This window comes from Leptodactylus fuscus, chromosome 6, assembly GCF_031893055.1.
Source record: "Leptodactylus fuscus isolate aLepFus1 chromosome 6, aLepFus1.hap2, whole genome shotgun sequence".
Lineage (NCBI taxonomy): Eukaryota > Metazoa > Chordata > Amphibia > Anura > Leptodactylidae > Leptodactylus > Leptodactylus fuscus.
Genome location: NC_134270.1, coordinates 77,242,661 through 77,257,875, shown reverse-complemented (window position 1 = coordinate 77,257,875; position 15,215 = coordinate 77,242,661).

The following is a 15,215-nucleotide window of genomic DNA, read 5'->3' as shown; positions in this document are numbered from 1 at the left end:
AAGGGCCGGTTCACATTATTGCTTGACTCCCGTCCGGAAGGAGTCCGCAGGAGGACTCCCCCCGAACGGAATATCAGCGCAACTGCAAGCGCTGTGCAGTTAAGCACATGGACCCCATAGCATATAATGGGCTCTGTGTGCTTGCAGCGCACTGACCTGTGAAGAGGAACTCATTGGAGTGCAATTATTCCTACAATCAAACGTACAGCACCATGGAATTAATGGTGCTATATAACTAAACAATAATAATAATGATAATCAACTGATCTGTGGGTGCACCTTTACCCTTATTTGCATATGAATAAAATTGCAGTTTACATAAAAATGGGTCCACAATGCTATAAAAACAGGCATACATAGAAACATACAGGTACAGTGGTCAGGTTTATAACCATTTTTCTGCTGACAGATACACTTTAAATTTCTGAAAACCTGCAGGATGAGTTGACATGCTTAAGGATGAAAACATACATGTCAGGTCAATTTGTGCTGCAAGTTTTTGGCCTAGTATTAATAATCATCTAGTTTACTGTTATTGTACGTTGCAGTGGATTAGCCACAAGTCTGTACCAGATAATCCACTGCAAATCCATCCCATGTTTTATCACTTTATAAAGTGGAAATCCTTCAATAAAATCATCACTGAATTTTACAATAAAGATAGATCCTGCATGGTCTCAGCTATGTAAAAACTTGCTCAATCCCAATTCCAAAAAAATTTAAACAGTGTAAAATGTAAAGAAAATAAGAATGCAATGATTTGAAATCTCATAACTACAGGTATATGTTTTTCACCATAGGACACATATAAAATAAGATAATCCTTTAATAGTCCCACCATGGAGAAATTCAGTGTGTTACAGCAGCATGGATAATACAATAATAATACAAGAATATAACACACAAAGCTCAGATAGAAATATAAAAAGATAAAGGGAAGAAGTAGGACACAAATCACAACTTCAGGATTTTTCAGTTCTCTGATCTCCGCTTAGCCTGATATTGATTATACAGCCTGACTGCAGTTTGGAGGAAGGACTTTCGATAGCGCTCCTTCTCACATTTAGGGTGAAGCACTTGGTCACTGACAGTACTACTTAGTGCCATCACGGTCTTATACATGCAATGGGAGTTATTCCTCAGCATGGAGCTCACCACGGACAGTATCCTTCTGTCACCCACCACCTGTACTGGGTCCAGGGGCTTCCCAGGACAGAGCTGACCCTTCTAACCAACCTGTCAAGTCTATTTCTATCCCTGCTTGGTATACTACTCCCCCAACAGGCCACTCCGAAGAAGATGGCTGATGCCACAACAGAATTGAAAAAGCCCCTAAGAAGTACCCCCTGGACTCCAAAGGGCCTCAGCCTCCTGAGCTAGTAGAGCCTACTGTAATCCTTTCTCAGCAGCGCATCCAGTCTAGTTTATTATTGAAGAGCACGCCCATGTACTTATAGGTGTTGACTATCTCAGTGCTTGTCCCCTGGATGCCCACTGGTTTTGGAGCACGTCTCCGTTAACTAAAGTCCACCACCATCGCCTTGGTCTTCCCAGCATTATTCAGGGGTGGTTCCGCTGGCACCAGTTCACAAAATCCCGGTTTAAGTCTCTGTACTCCCTGTTATCTCCGTCTGTGATTAGGCCTACTATTGCAGAGTCATCGGAGTACTTTTGTAAGTAGCAGCTAGATAAGTTGCACCTAAAGTCAGCAGTGTACAGTGTGAAGAGGAAAGGGGCAAGAACTGTACCTTGTGGTGCCCCCGTACTACAGATCACAGTGTCAGACACACAGTCCTGGGCTCTCACATACTGAGGGCGGTTTGTGAGGTAGCCTAGGATCCAGTTGGAGAGGTGATGGTCCACTCCAACAAGGGCCAGCTTGTTCCTCAGTAGCCTAGGCCGAATGGTGTTAAAAGCACTTGAGAAATCGAAGAACATTATGCTCATACTGCTCTCATGAAACTCCTGATAATGCCTGGTCCGCATTGCCAGTTCGTCCATCTTACCATGTTATTTGCAATAAATTTCACATTGCCCATAATGATGGAAGGCATTACGGGTCTATAGCCTCTTCTCTTATTCTTCCGGAGTGTACCAGCACTACAGCCTCTTCTCTGTTTCCTCCTAATATCATGGGGAATGTCAGGTCTAATAGCATGTAATCCAGCTGAGTTCCTGAGCTACAACAGCTCCTCCCTGGAGTAGACAAAAGAATCTTGGCTGAAGGCAGGATCTCCAGGCACAACAGCTCCCATTGAAAGAGTACTGCAAAGTTCCAAGTACATAAATAGTTATTGATAATGCAATGTCCCTTGAGTAGTAGAGTGATCAGACAAAAAGTGAAAAAGGAAGAGAAAGCGCAAGTTGAGCAGGAGCTGCAGTTACAGACTGCTATTTCAGCCACGCCATCTTGAAAAAAAAGAAGTTGAACATTAGGGCCCGTTCACACGGGCACAGAGGGGGCTGATTATGGTGCGGAATCCACGTTATAATCCGCCCCCTCATAATGGTGGTCTATGGAGACCGCTAGCGTTCTTTTTTCCGCGAGGTGTGCTTTCTTCAGGCGGATTCTGCGGCTCGTTGAGCTGCGGTGTCCGCCTCACAGCAGCAACCTCCGGAGTTGGTCCATTCATTTGAGCCTACTCTGGAGGGAAAAGCCGTGACTGTCGGAAGCTGCGACAGTCGTGGCAGGCAGATTTTGGCCCGAGAGTGACACGGCTCCCCACGTCACTCTCAGTGCCAAAATCCGCTCTTCCGCTCCCCTTGTGAACGGGGCTTTGACATATTTCATTTTGAAAAAATTAACTGGATTAGAAATTGATGGCAGTGTCACATCTAAAACAAGGACAGGGTTACCAAAAGGCAGGAAAAGTAAGGCTAAGTTCACACCTACATCAGATGTATGTTCGGGGTTTCCGTCCCCGAATTTGCTAGCATGACTTTTCTCTCTGCATTTTTCTGCCTCTTTTGGACGGAAAACCCAGTGGACCCCATTATAGTCTATGGGATCCACGGGTTTCCATATTTAACCACTTTTTAAGCGGATTAGGTTTAATGTTCTTAAAGGTCCCCAAGTGGACCCAAAGAATGATAACCCGAATGCATGTGTGAACCTAGTGTCAGTGGTATTAATGAGCCATCTTGAAAGGTTCTGTCAATGCTGAGCAGTAGATAGAGATTTTAGAACAACACATGCTCCCATCTAGGCAATGTCTCTTTCAGGGAAGGCCTTGTATTTTTCAGTAAGACAATGCCAAACTGCATACTGTATCCATCACAACAGCATGACCTCAAAGAAGAATAGTCCGGGTGCTGAAGTGTCCTGCCTGCAGTCCAGACCCACCTTCATAAATAGAAAACTTTTGGAGCATTACGAAACTTAACATCCGGCAAAGACCCAGGACTGCTGTGCTGCTACAATCCTATATCAGACAAGAATGGGGCAATGTTCCTCCCCAAAACACCCGCAACTGGTCTCCTCACTTCCTAGACATTCACAGACTGTTGTAAAAAGAAGAAATGATGCTGCACAATGGTAGACATTGCTCTGTCCCAACTCTTTTGAGATCTGTTGCTGCCATCAATTTCTAAAGGAATGATTTTGTTCAAATGAAATGTAAATTGTCTAATTTGCAACTTCTGATATGTTTTCTATGTTCTAGTGTGAATAAAATATGGTTATCTGAGATTTCCAAATCATTGCATTCTTGTTTTCCATACATATGTACTCCCACAGCTTCAGTTGCAGCTTGTCATGCTGGAAGCAGAAACATCACATCAGTGTTACATTATCTGTAGGTCAATAAGCTGACTAGAACATTGGTTCAATTGATCATGGATTTTCCACTGTCAGTTTGGGGCAAGGAGGTTCACCAACAGGCCAGTGAGCTGTGAAGGCTGTAGGAAGCACAATAGCTGCTACTCATGCAAAAGACATTCATGTCTATTCTTCTGCTAATAAGCTATTATGTAGGAAATATTAAGATATTAATAAGCCATGTAGGTCCACTACCCAAACAGAGAAATACATCCTTCTGCATTGATCAGCTGACCAGGTTACTGATGGGTTCCAAGCCATAAACTAGCTACGGTACCGGGAACGTAAGCTCTTCACGCTGGGCCCACATCGGGAAAGCCGACAGTGCGCTGAATTCAGCGCACTGTCAGCTTTCCGGCAGTATATAGAACTGCCTGTGGGCAAAATGGTGAAAGGTCCTCTTTAAAGAAGCTATTTAAAGGTAAATATAATATCTGACAAAGCCTATGGCCAAGAATGGTGCTGTGTCTGGAAGAAAGTGACCATGTGTATGTCAATCTTCTACAACCTCTTCAATGAAAAGAGCTCCTAGTTCACATATATATGTAATTTATGTGGATATGGGGGGGCAAGAGTTTTTTTTGGATCTCGGTCACTCATCCTATTGAAATATGCAGTTACCAGCCTGAAATACAGTAGCTGGCTCAGACATAGATATAATACATAGTAATTCCTCAGACAAGAGACCAGTATGGATTATGAAGCCAATGCTGCATGTCTTTAGTCCTTCCTGAAGGAGCCTCCTCTTTATTCTCTATGACCCAAGTATATATGATGTCATCACCACTTAGTGAGTGCTATTACTAAGATTTGCAGGTATTACTTACGCCAGAGATGTAGTCATTTTCCATAGTGGTAGAGATGTAAAAAGCCAACCAACCTGCAAGAACACTCAGCGGGGACACGGATTTAAACAGCGGGTTTTTTTTCTGCTTAAGACAAAATGTCATTTAAACCCCCACTGTTCCAAAATTGAAGCAGCTTCGTGCAGGGACAAAAGAGTAATAAACTCCACGACAAGGACAAGCTTTAAGAGAAAATGTTGTTATGCAGTTGTTTGTTTGATCCTCCTGTGTTGTTTAGTGACTCCTTTCCGACTCCCAGCTGTTGTGCCATGCGACCAAGAAATATTGCCTAAATGCTTGTAATGAAGTCAACCACGTGGAATAAAACGATCATGTAATAATCGAGCTGTGCTATTAAAAACCACACAGGAAGAAGTTTTTGTAAAATATATAGAATTTTTTTTTAATTTCTGTTTCATCATATATGGAGACAGTTACAGGATGCAATTCATTGTCTTTTTTACCCTATACTTAGACAGCCACATTAGCCATTTAAGAATACTGTAGATTGGGGTTAAACCTCTTTTTTTTTTTTTTTTTTTTTTAAATACGTTCATTTCAAATCCAAGTGTCAATTTTTATAAAAATTACATTTGAATCGTACTTTTTGTTACAACATATACCTCACATTGCTGCTGGCTCAATGCTTCTTCAGCTAAGAATTGTACCCCTTGCCGAAATAGGTGGGCTCAGATAAAGTTTACTTACTATGCATGGGCACTATTAGGCCAGGTTCACACGGAGTATTTTGGCACGTAATGTGCCACGTAGACGCCGCGGGATCTTTGGAGCCGGTACCGTATACGCGGCGCTATTTTGCGGCGGCCACAAAATAGCACCGCGTATACGGTACCGGCTCCCATTGAAAACAATGGGAGTGTATACAGCCCGCAAAAGATCCCGCGGCGTCTATGTGGCACATTACGTGCCAAAATACTCCGTGTGAACCCGGCCTTAGATGTAATGCAGAAGAAAATGTAAGTAGCAATGGCAATAGGGTTGGAGTGCCATGAGCCTTAAAGGTTTGTCAAGGCAGATTATGTATGGCTGTGCTTGATACTGCAGATCATCCCCACTGATCAAATATCAGTGTCCTGTTCTAAGGAGAGGCCATCAGTCTTTATGCCCTGAAAAATCACTTTAAAGCCCACCAACCCATTCAATTCTATGGGCTCATGCACATGACCGTGATGTCCACTGATCAGTATGTGGGCCGTGAGTCTGCACCACAAAATATAGAGCAGGTCCTATTCTGTTCAGTGTTTGCAGCACTGACTCGTCTATGGAAGACTAAAAACCACTGACGGCACATGGATGTACTCCACGTGTCATCAGTGTGCCATCCGTATTTGCGGACAAGCAAGGGACATCAATAGATTTCTCCTGCGTTGCTTTTTTTTGGATCTGTAAACGCGGATCACTCACTTATGATACACTTTCCATTTTTGCAGACATACAGCTCTGATACATAAGACAAACTGATAACACACAATCTGCAAAAAAATTGTGGACCACAAAATCCACACGGTGGTCTGCAACTAGACTAAGTTACATTGGTATTACACACATGGATTTTTTTTAATGAATACTGATTGACTACAAAATGTCTCCATCAGCGCTTGTTCTGCACCGACCTGATTCTGTAGAGCTCATGCAGGAGAATGGATCACTGAAGCGATCTTTCCCTAGCAGAAGCGCCATTATGATTGTGGACATTATTAGTCAGGATATCAGGGACGAACGCCTACATAAAAAGTTATTTGCAACAATTGCCTGCTAAATCGCCCTGTTTAATAGGGACTTTACTCAATATTTTTATTATCACTATTTGCTGGCAGTGAAAGGGAAAATTCTTATGTATTTTCTTAGATACTTGCACAGACCTAATAATTTTGTGTTTGCTACAGTTGTATTACGTTTAGGCAATTTTCTATTACTTACTGTAACTCATCGTAGCAAACTACTATATAACACCAAGTACTAATGCAATATACAGTATACATTAAGCTAACTGGAGGTACACGTTACCTTCTAGGTGGAAATAGTCATTCCTGAGCCAGTACAATGAGCCACAGGGTATACATTTTAGGTATTGTATAAATGGCTAATGGGCATTGCCTTTAATTAACGTTTCTTAAGAATTTTTTATTTTCATCTAAAATTCTCTAAGAATAACAATTTAACATTCCAACTAACATGCAATAAACAACATTGTGAAAAGGGAAGAAGGAGGTCTTTAGTTACAGTGTTCACGTATATCTTTGGTTTATAAATTACTGTATATATGACATGTTAATGAAACACATAAAACCGTCAACACACAAATATTACATAAATAAAATTCACAGTGACAATACAAAAGATCATCCAATGATTATCGCTTATCACCAGAGACCAGCTCTCAGAAAAATAAAATTAAATAGAAACGTGCTACAGATTTCAATATTGTGCCAACACCCCCAACCCCGCCAACCCCCACCCCAAAATGACACTACTTATTTATAGTGATCTATTCTGCCAGTGCAGCATTCAAGCTTCTGCCAGTCTTCTGTTAGGTCTCAGGCTGCAGGACTTCCCACCTCACTAATGCCCTCTGCTGGTTCAGCACCGGTACAGTGCCTGGTTAGTTGCGGAGTATTGAGAGATAGAATTTATACCTCACACGTGAGGTATCGATGTACTGATATATCCGATATTACAGTGCACAAGACATGGTAAGCTGTTAGGGGCCTATCTGACAGATTGCAACAAACAGCGTCCAAAATGTTAACTGTAGCTTGAAATGTGAAAATAGCAACAGCCATGTTGTAATTTGAGATTGCTACAATATAGGTAACGTTTTAATGAGGTAAAAGTTCATTAACATTATGTGCACATGTAACGTATCATTTCATGTAAAGTGCAATGAAAGATTTAGCCTTTATTACAATTATAATACATTCTGAGCTCACATAAAAGCCGCTGTATGGGACAACACATTGAAGCAACTGTGCCAAAAAGTGCACGCTGACCTGTCTTTAAGCCTAGTTTAGCTATATGGTAACTATAGACCTGAAGAAGGACTGAAAATACTGGGGCTCGAGGCATCCTAGATTATGCCATAGTGACTACTAGATTCTACATGGGAAGAATATGCAAATCTGACCATGATGTAGTTAGGAAGTCAGTGCCTCAGTCATGCACACCAATAGAGGGCGCTCACTGAGGATATGCAATTCTATCTTCCATGATGTAAACTACATTCTAGTGAAATTAAATTTACTACAACTCCATAATATAACATATACATAATATATCCTTATACCAAACAGTCTTTATGGTAGTCTGTAATCTGAACATCACACACCTGAAGAGTATCCTGCGTAGAAATGTACAGAAAAAGCTTAAAATAACATTATATTATAAGTTAGACATTAGAGTGTCTCTGGGGGGTGTATTGGTGTAAGTATGGACTAGTCAAACTTATGACATTAGACTAGGGTAACATCACTTATGATCATGTGACATCAAGACTGCAAATGCAGCACTGCTAGTCTTACCTAATGCCAGTGAATGTGATGGTACGTAGATTCAGCTGGTTTGGCTGCAGTCATGGAACCTTGTGGGTCACATCATGTTGAAATTCACTATACACTAGGTGTGATTCTGTGATACAACATTACAATCTTATGACACACGATTACACATCGCCATGTAGCTCTAGCCGTAAGATGTTATAAACTGCAGCTATATACAGACTGACTACAGATTGCGGGCAGCATGGTGGCTCAGTGGTTGACACTCTTGTCTTACAGAAGTGGAGTCTTAGTTTCTAATCCAACCCCCTGACATACTGATAGGGAATTTAGATTGTAAGCCCTATAAGGGACAGAGACTGACAATATCTATAAAGCGCTGCTGAATTTGTTGATACTATACATGTAAGAAAAAGAAATTAAACATTGTGCCCAAGTAGGGCCAGATCATATGCCTTTAAGTTTTTTCACTGGTATACTGTGGCTGCTTAAAATTAAAGCAAGATGGGCCATAGTATTGGAATTTAGTGGCTAAAATACACCGAGAAATACAATGTGATAGCTGCATGGGCAGGCAACGCTCTCTTTATAAGCGTTCGGGGACAAGTTATGTTGCATGCAGTTTTATGTGCCTCGTAAACTCAAGGACTAGACAAATTAACACTTTTTCCTACAATAAATATATAGAATGAAACTGATATTTCTCCACCAATACCACAATGGGCATTAACACAATACCAGCTTAGCTGGGCCTCATATCAGTGATCTTTCTGCCTATAGTTCAGCTTTTATGTCTTTCAATCTGCACTAGAAAAACAGAACAAAAGACCATACATTATTGTCAGAAGTAATAAGACTATTTTATTACATAAAGAAAGCTAACCTTTTACAGCAACCTTCATAAGAAATTCTAACATCCCATATGATGGCAGCGAATATTGCTATTTAATAAAAAAAACTCAGTCTATTTAGAATCCCATGTATCTTGCGAGGCTATTAAGGCAGATTTGGAAACCTATTCCCAGATGAACCCCCATGTCACTAATCTCAATATGTCAGAAGAAGGATAACGTACAGTTAATAAAATGATATCTATTGATATCAGTAGTTAATACGTTTTACACCAGCTCTGCATCTGATCGAAGAGTGAAATGGATGGAATGGAATTACTTCCTGAACAATTCCCAAAAATGGAATTGCTGATAAGGAGTTTCCAAATACATGGAGGAACTGGCAGATCAGATGGCACGCAAAACAAGCTACCTCAAATCCCACACTATTCCAGCTGATAAAGTCTAAAGCACACCGGACAATTTCACCAGAGCCCGCCATGAGGCTGGTTGGATTTTAGCAGAATCCGGGCATACAAAAATTCCTATTGGGTAGAATTAAGGCTAAGGCCCCATGGGACAACCCACAGCTATAAAGCATTGTGGGGAAAACTGCGTCGGTAACGCATCGAGATTCTTCCTATAGCACTTTAAATAGAAAGTTTGCCGAGTTTTCCTCTGCGGACTTTCTGTTTCAATTATATCTATGGTTAAACCACTGGCGTTTCCTTAGGCCGGGTTCACACGATGTATTATGGCACGTAATGTGGTACGTAGACGGCGCGGGAGCTTTTGCGGGCCGTATACGCTCCCATTGTTTTCAATGGGAGCCGGTACCATATACACAGCGCTATTTTGCGGCCGCCGCAAAATCACGGCTGCAAAATAGCGCCGCGTATACGGTACTGGCTCCCATTGAAAACAATGGGAGCGTATACGGCCCGCAAAAGCTCCCGCGCTGTCTACGTACCACATTACGTGCAATAATACATTGTGTGAACCCGGCCTTACATATAATTGACATGCTGCGATTTCCAAAACAATGCGCTTTTTGGAAATCGTAGCGTGGTCGCGCTGCAGTTTTTGCTGCAAGGTGGGCATGGGATTTGCAAGAATCCCATCCATTTTGCAGTTGCTGTAAAATGCTGTGATTTTTCCTGCGGCAGCGGCATTTCTGACCCATCGGGTCCCGGCCTAAAGAGAGATTCCTCAGATAGCAGGAAAACTGGCAGCAACTCTTCTCTTTCCTTTCAATGACAACCACTTCAATCTAGAAATATTTAGTGTACCAATACTGCTTTAAGAACAGGGATAGATTATATAATGTATAATGTTTTAGTTGACTCTCCGCAGTCGTGTTAAACTAACCAGAAAAGCTTTCATAACACAATAAGTGGGTCACAGGGAGCTGCAATATGAAAACCATGAATAGTGATTTAGCAGCATGAGCATGTAAAATATTTATTTCACGCACTTCTATCCACTCTATATAGATCAGCCAGATAGCAGTACACCACCAGAAACAACCACAATGCCCGGGGTCATGAAAGACTGAAGCAATTAAAGCTTATTCTACTTATCACAAAATCTGTATCTCCATCATCCTACAGACAGTTGCCTCAGTCTTTTAGTGTCCTTCAGTCTAGGTATGCATTAGTGCAATGTCATTTAAAATACAGGCAACACTTATGTGTATGAAGAGGTTGTACAGAACTAATACTCATTTCCTATAATGACTTTCATGATCCATTACCAGGGTGCCTCTATAGTAAAACTTGGCCACGTTCAACAAGAAGTACGTCATCAAGTTATCACTGATTGTATCTCATCTCTGAGTGGAGACAGGTTCACTTAGTTGCCCTATAGCATGTGCTGCTAGCTATGCTCATGTCATGAGTGGGTGACACATGTAGATCAAAAACTGAACATAGCCATGAAAAAGGTGTCCACCATATTGGATTGTCCCAGCATCAATTATGTCAATATCTATTCATAAGAGAGTGTAAAGACCTACAAGTTACTGATCTTATTAGCTGAATTAGGGTCAGTATACACAGAGTTTTTTCCAGGCAGATTTTGACGTGGTATCCACCCCAAAATCCGCCTGAAAAAATGCCTCCCATTCATTTTAATGGCAGTAACTAGCAGGTTTTTTTCCGCTAGCGGAAAAAAAGCGACATGACCTATTTTAATGGTATTAAACACTAACAGAAAACCTTCAAGGCTCTGTATACAACTGAACATCTAAACTCTAAGGGTAAGTTCACACAGAGATTTTTGGTCAGGATTTTGAGGCCGTATCCACCTCAAAATCCTGACCAAAAAGACGGCTCCCATTGAAGTCAATCCAAAGCGGAGTGTGCGGCTGGATGCTAGTGCAGTGCACCAGCTTTCAGTCACAGCTACCTGGTCTTTGGTTCGGAACCAGAGGCGGCCTCCGCCTCAGGTTCCATACTAAAAAACTCTGTATGAACTTACCCTAAACCTTTTAACCTTTTCTTTCTCATATTCTACAAGTCTGAAGTCTTAGGGTATGTTCACACAGAGTTTTTTGCAGGAAACTTCTCTGTTAAAAAAAGAAAAAAAAAACTAGCAGTTTTTGCAAAAACCACATCAAAAACCACGTCGCCTGCCATCTTCCTGAAGATAGGTCATGTCGCTTTTTATTTCCTCTAGCTGAAAAAAACCAGCAGTTCAAACACATCTGATATTCTGTACTAATAAATAAGATTGCTCTAAACATAAATTACTGTAATCTAGAATTCTAATATACCATAATTGAGAATTCAGAGAGATCTAAGCCACATTGTAAAGCCAGGGCCCCCAATTGGTGTAAACCCATTTTACAGTCCCTGCAACACGTTGCGGAAAAATACCCACATCAGAGACTCTTTGATTTCCAAAACTATTGCGGTTTTGGAAGTTACAGTATGTCAATTATACCTATGGAAACGCTGGCAGTTTCCCTATAGCTTTAGCTTTCTTGCTGCAGCCCACTACGTGGGGCCTTAGCCTAATGGAATAACATTATGGAGCATAAAGAACTTCATTTGGGATCACACTGAGTTTTCTGCGGCCAGATTTTGAGGTAAAATATCTCTTCACCATCAGAAGGGCGTTCCTGACAGTCTAGCTAGGTTGTGAGGAACGCCCCTCCTGAAAGTACTGTCCATAGCCCTGTACTGTCAGAGGGGGCGTTCCTTACCGCCCAGCAATGACACTGAGTGATGAGGAACACCCTACCCCCTATACTAGTCTATGGGCGAGTACTGTCAGGAGGAGGAACGTACTTCTGACGGTGAAGAGATATCGGTAAGGGCACAGATATCTCTTGCTCTGTTGCCCACAAATTGAACGGAATTGTTTATGTGACAGGTTCCCTTTAATGCATCAAGAAGTAACTTCATAATTTTACTCTTTATTTACAGAGCACCATTAATTCCATGGTGCTTTACATTTGAGTATGAAAATGAAGGCCATTACTAACTATACACACCATGGTGCACCATGTTCCTATATAAGTTCTGAATCACTGCTTACAATACTACAGCACTGCTCGAGGAGGTATGTGGGATTATAATGTAATATTGCCATTCATGAACTATATTCACCCTTTTTTAATGTGGAAACGTCTAAAATGTATTGCTCTGATTTGTTCTCATCTAACTGTAACCCTTTCCCAACATCCGCTGTACTATTACGGCAGAAGTTGAGTGTTTAAATATGGAGGTTGCTCAGAAGCTGAGATATTCGATCACATGTATTAACCCTTACATTGTCAGTCCCAAATAAAATTTAAAAAAAATGCCGTACCATGACTTTCCCCTCCAGCCCAGTGACTTCTGCCAGTACACTGAGAGATTGTGTGAGCAGTCCGGCCATCATGGCGGCCTGGAGCCTTATCAAGGTTCCGATGCCTGTTTTTACTAAATGCCTATTGAGGCGTGCCTGTGACACAGTAGTGTTGCAGTCTATAAGACAAGTTATCTAAAGGTTGTTATTTGAAGCCCATATGGGAGCTTAAAAAAATGTAAAATGTAATGTAAATGTAAAAGTTTTTTTTTAAGCTATAAAAAATAAAAAAATTCAAATAACCCCCCATTTCCCTAGATCTCAAATAATGATAAATACACAAAAATAAACAAAAATAAATTATGCATCCTTACATCCAAAAACATCCTGCTCTATAAACGTATAAAAAAAAATTGACACGGTAAACACTGTAGCAGCAAAATAAATGAAAATGACCTAATAGCCATTTTTCCACATTTTGCTTCTCATAAAAAGAATTAAATAATAAGAGATCAAAGCAATAGACATTCCCCCAAATGGTATATCTAAAAAGTACATCTGACCCCACTAAAAAAAAGACTCCCTAAGCATAGGTGTCATATTTTTTTGCCAAGTTTTACAATTTTTTAAAGGGGTTAAAATATAAAAAAATAAATATATAAACTTGGTATCCCTGGAATTGTACCAACACACAGAATACTGGTGAGATTGTATAGAATTGTACCAAGCCACAGAATACCGGTGACATCATATGGAAAATTAAATGATACCACTACAAAGTACAATTGGTCCTGCAAACATTAAGCCCTCATATGGCCCTGTGCATGCAAAAATAAAAACGTTATGGGGTTTGGAAAGAGGGGAGTCAAAAACAAGAATTAAAAATCAAGAAAGGGGTTAAAAGGGTATTTCCATCTTGGGTAAATATAGCATATCCACAGGACATGCCACAAATACACATTAGGTCTGGTGGATCCACTGAAACCTGTCTGCACAGAATGAAGAGTAAATGCCCATGTGTGTCTCTCTCCATTCATTTGTATGGGAGTTCCAAAAATAGCAGAGGCCATCTGCTTCCATACCAGTGAATGGAGAGATCCAAGCACGTGTGGTCACCCTACATTTGGTGCAACCATGAGATGAGGGCCAGTGGATGTGCCATAAAGCCCCAATATGAGAATACCCATTTATCTCATTACAATTTTCATAAAATAAAAATTCTACAACTTAGATATAGAATATTTCTAATAAAACAGCCCTGAGGATATAAAGGGGACCTAGTATATTATATGAGGTATCCACTAAATACAGGTTTGACATGGACTCAATAATATAAAGCTTCCTAAACAACTCTGGTATATTTGAGCAGATTTATAATCAGCATACGTGAAGCTCCATCTTTGACATGAGACTAGTTACATATTTAGCAAGTGTATCATTTACTTACCTTATATGTTTATTACCATTTTGTATTGAAAACATAGGAAAACTACAGACTTCCATTTAGAATTACAGCCAGTGTTGGACTAGGGTGCTGGTGGTTTTAATTTATTCTGGGGCCCACTATACAGCTTCATAAAAATATAACCTGACACATTTTTGCAAATTCAAGTCAACAACATAAATTTTCTGTTTTATCAGTAGTTTCCTGTCTAGACCTTGCTTCTAATGGTTTCTCTTCTGGGGCCCTGTCAGTAGTCTGCTTCCTGGCTCTTGGCTCGAACTAGGGCCCTCTTCGCTTTGTAAGCCAGAGATAGGATCCCACACAGCAGCAGATCTCAGGCAGCAGCAAGAAGATTGGTAATTGGGGCCCCTGCAGTGTGACTGTGAAGATGGGGCCAAGGGTGGAAGAATACGCATTCACCTGACTCTGCACCTAGATGTCATCTCAGCTACCTAGTGTGTCTACAGTATATAAAATAAACTGGGTAGTTTCTTAATCTACGGGCTCGTTCACATCTGCGCCCGGTCTCCGTTTATACAGGTGATTTGAATGTCCGGCCATGAGCACCTGTGAGCATTTTATGCTCTCCGCAGAGAAAGGTTTTTTTTTAACCAGACACAAAGCCGGACATGCAGGACTTTGTGTCCGGTTTAAAAACACTGGTTTCGCCGCGGAGAGCACAAAACGCTCACCGGCGCTCACGGACGGACCCGGTCTGACAGGTTTCCGTCTTCTGCCCGCAGAAGACGGAAACCTGAGTAAGGAGACCGAACGCTGGTGTGAGCCCAGCGTACCCAGTATATTATACTGACAAATGGTCTGGTTAAATGCTATGAGTATCTGTATATAGTAAAATTATGTGTGTACTGTGTCATACTACGGTAAGCTAGGAGCGGTCTGCCTCAGGGGTCCACCGGGGAATTCACCTGTGGGCAAGTCCAAGTCTGAATACAGCTTAAGGTTCAGACCATA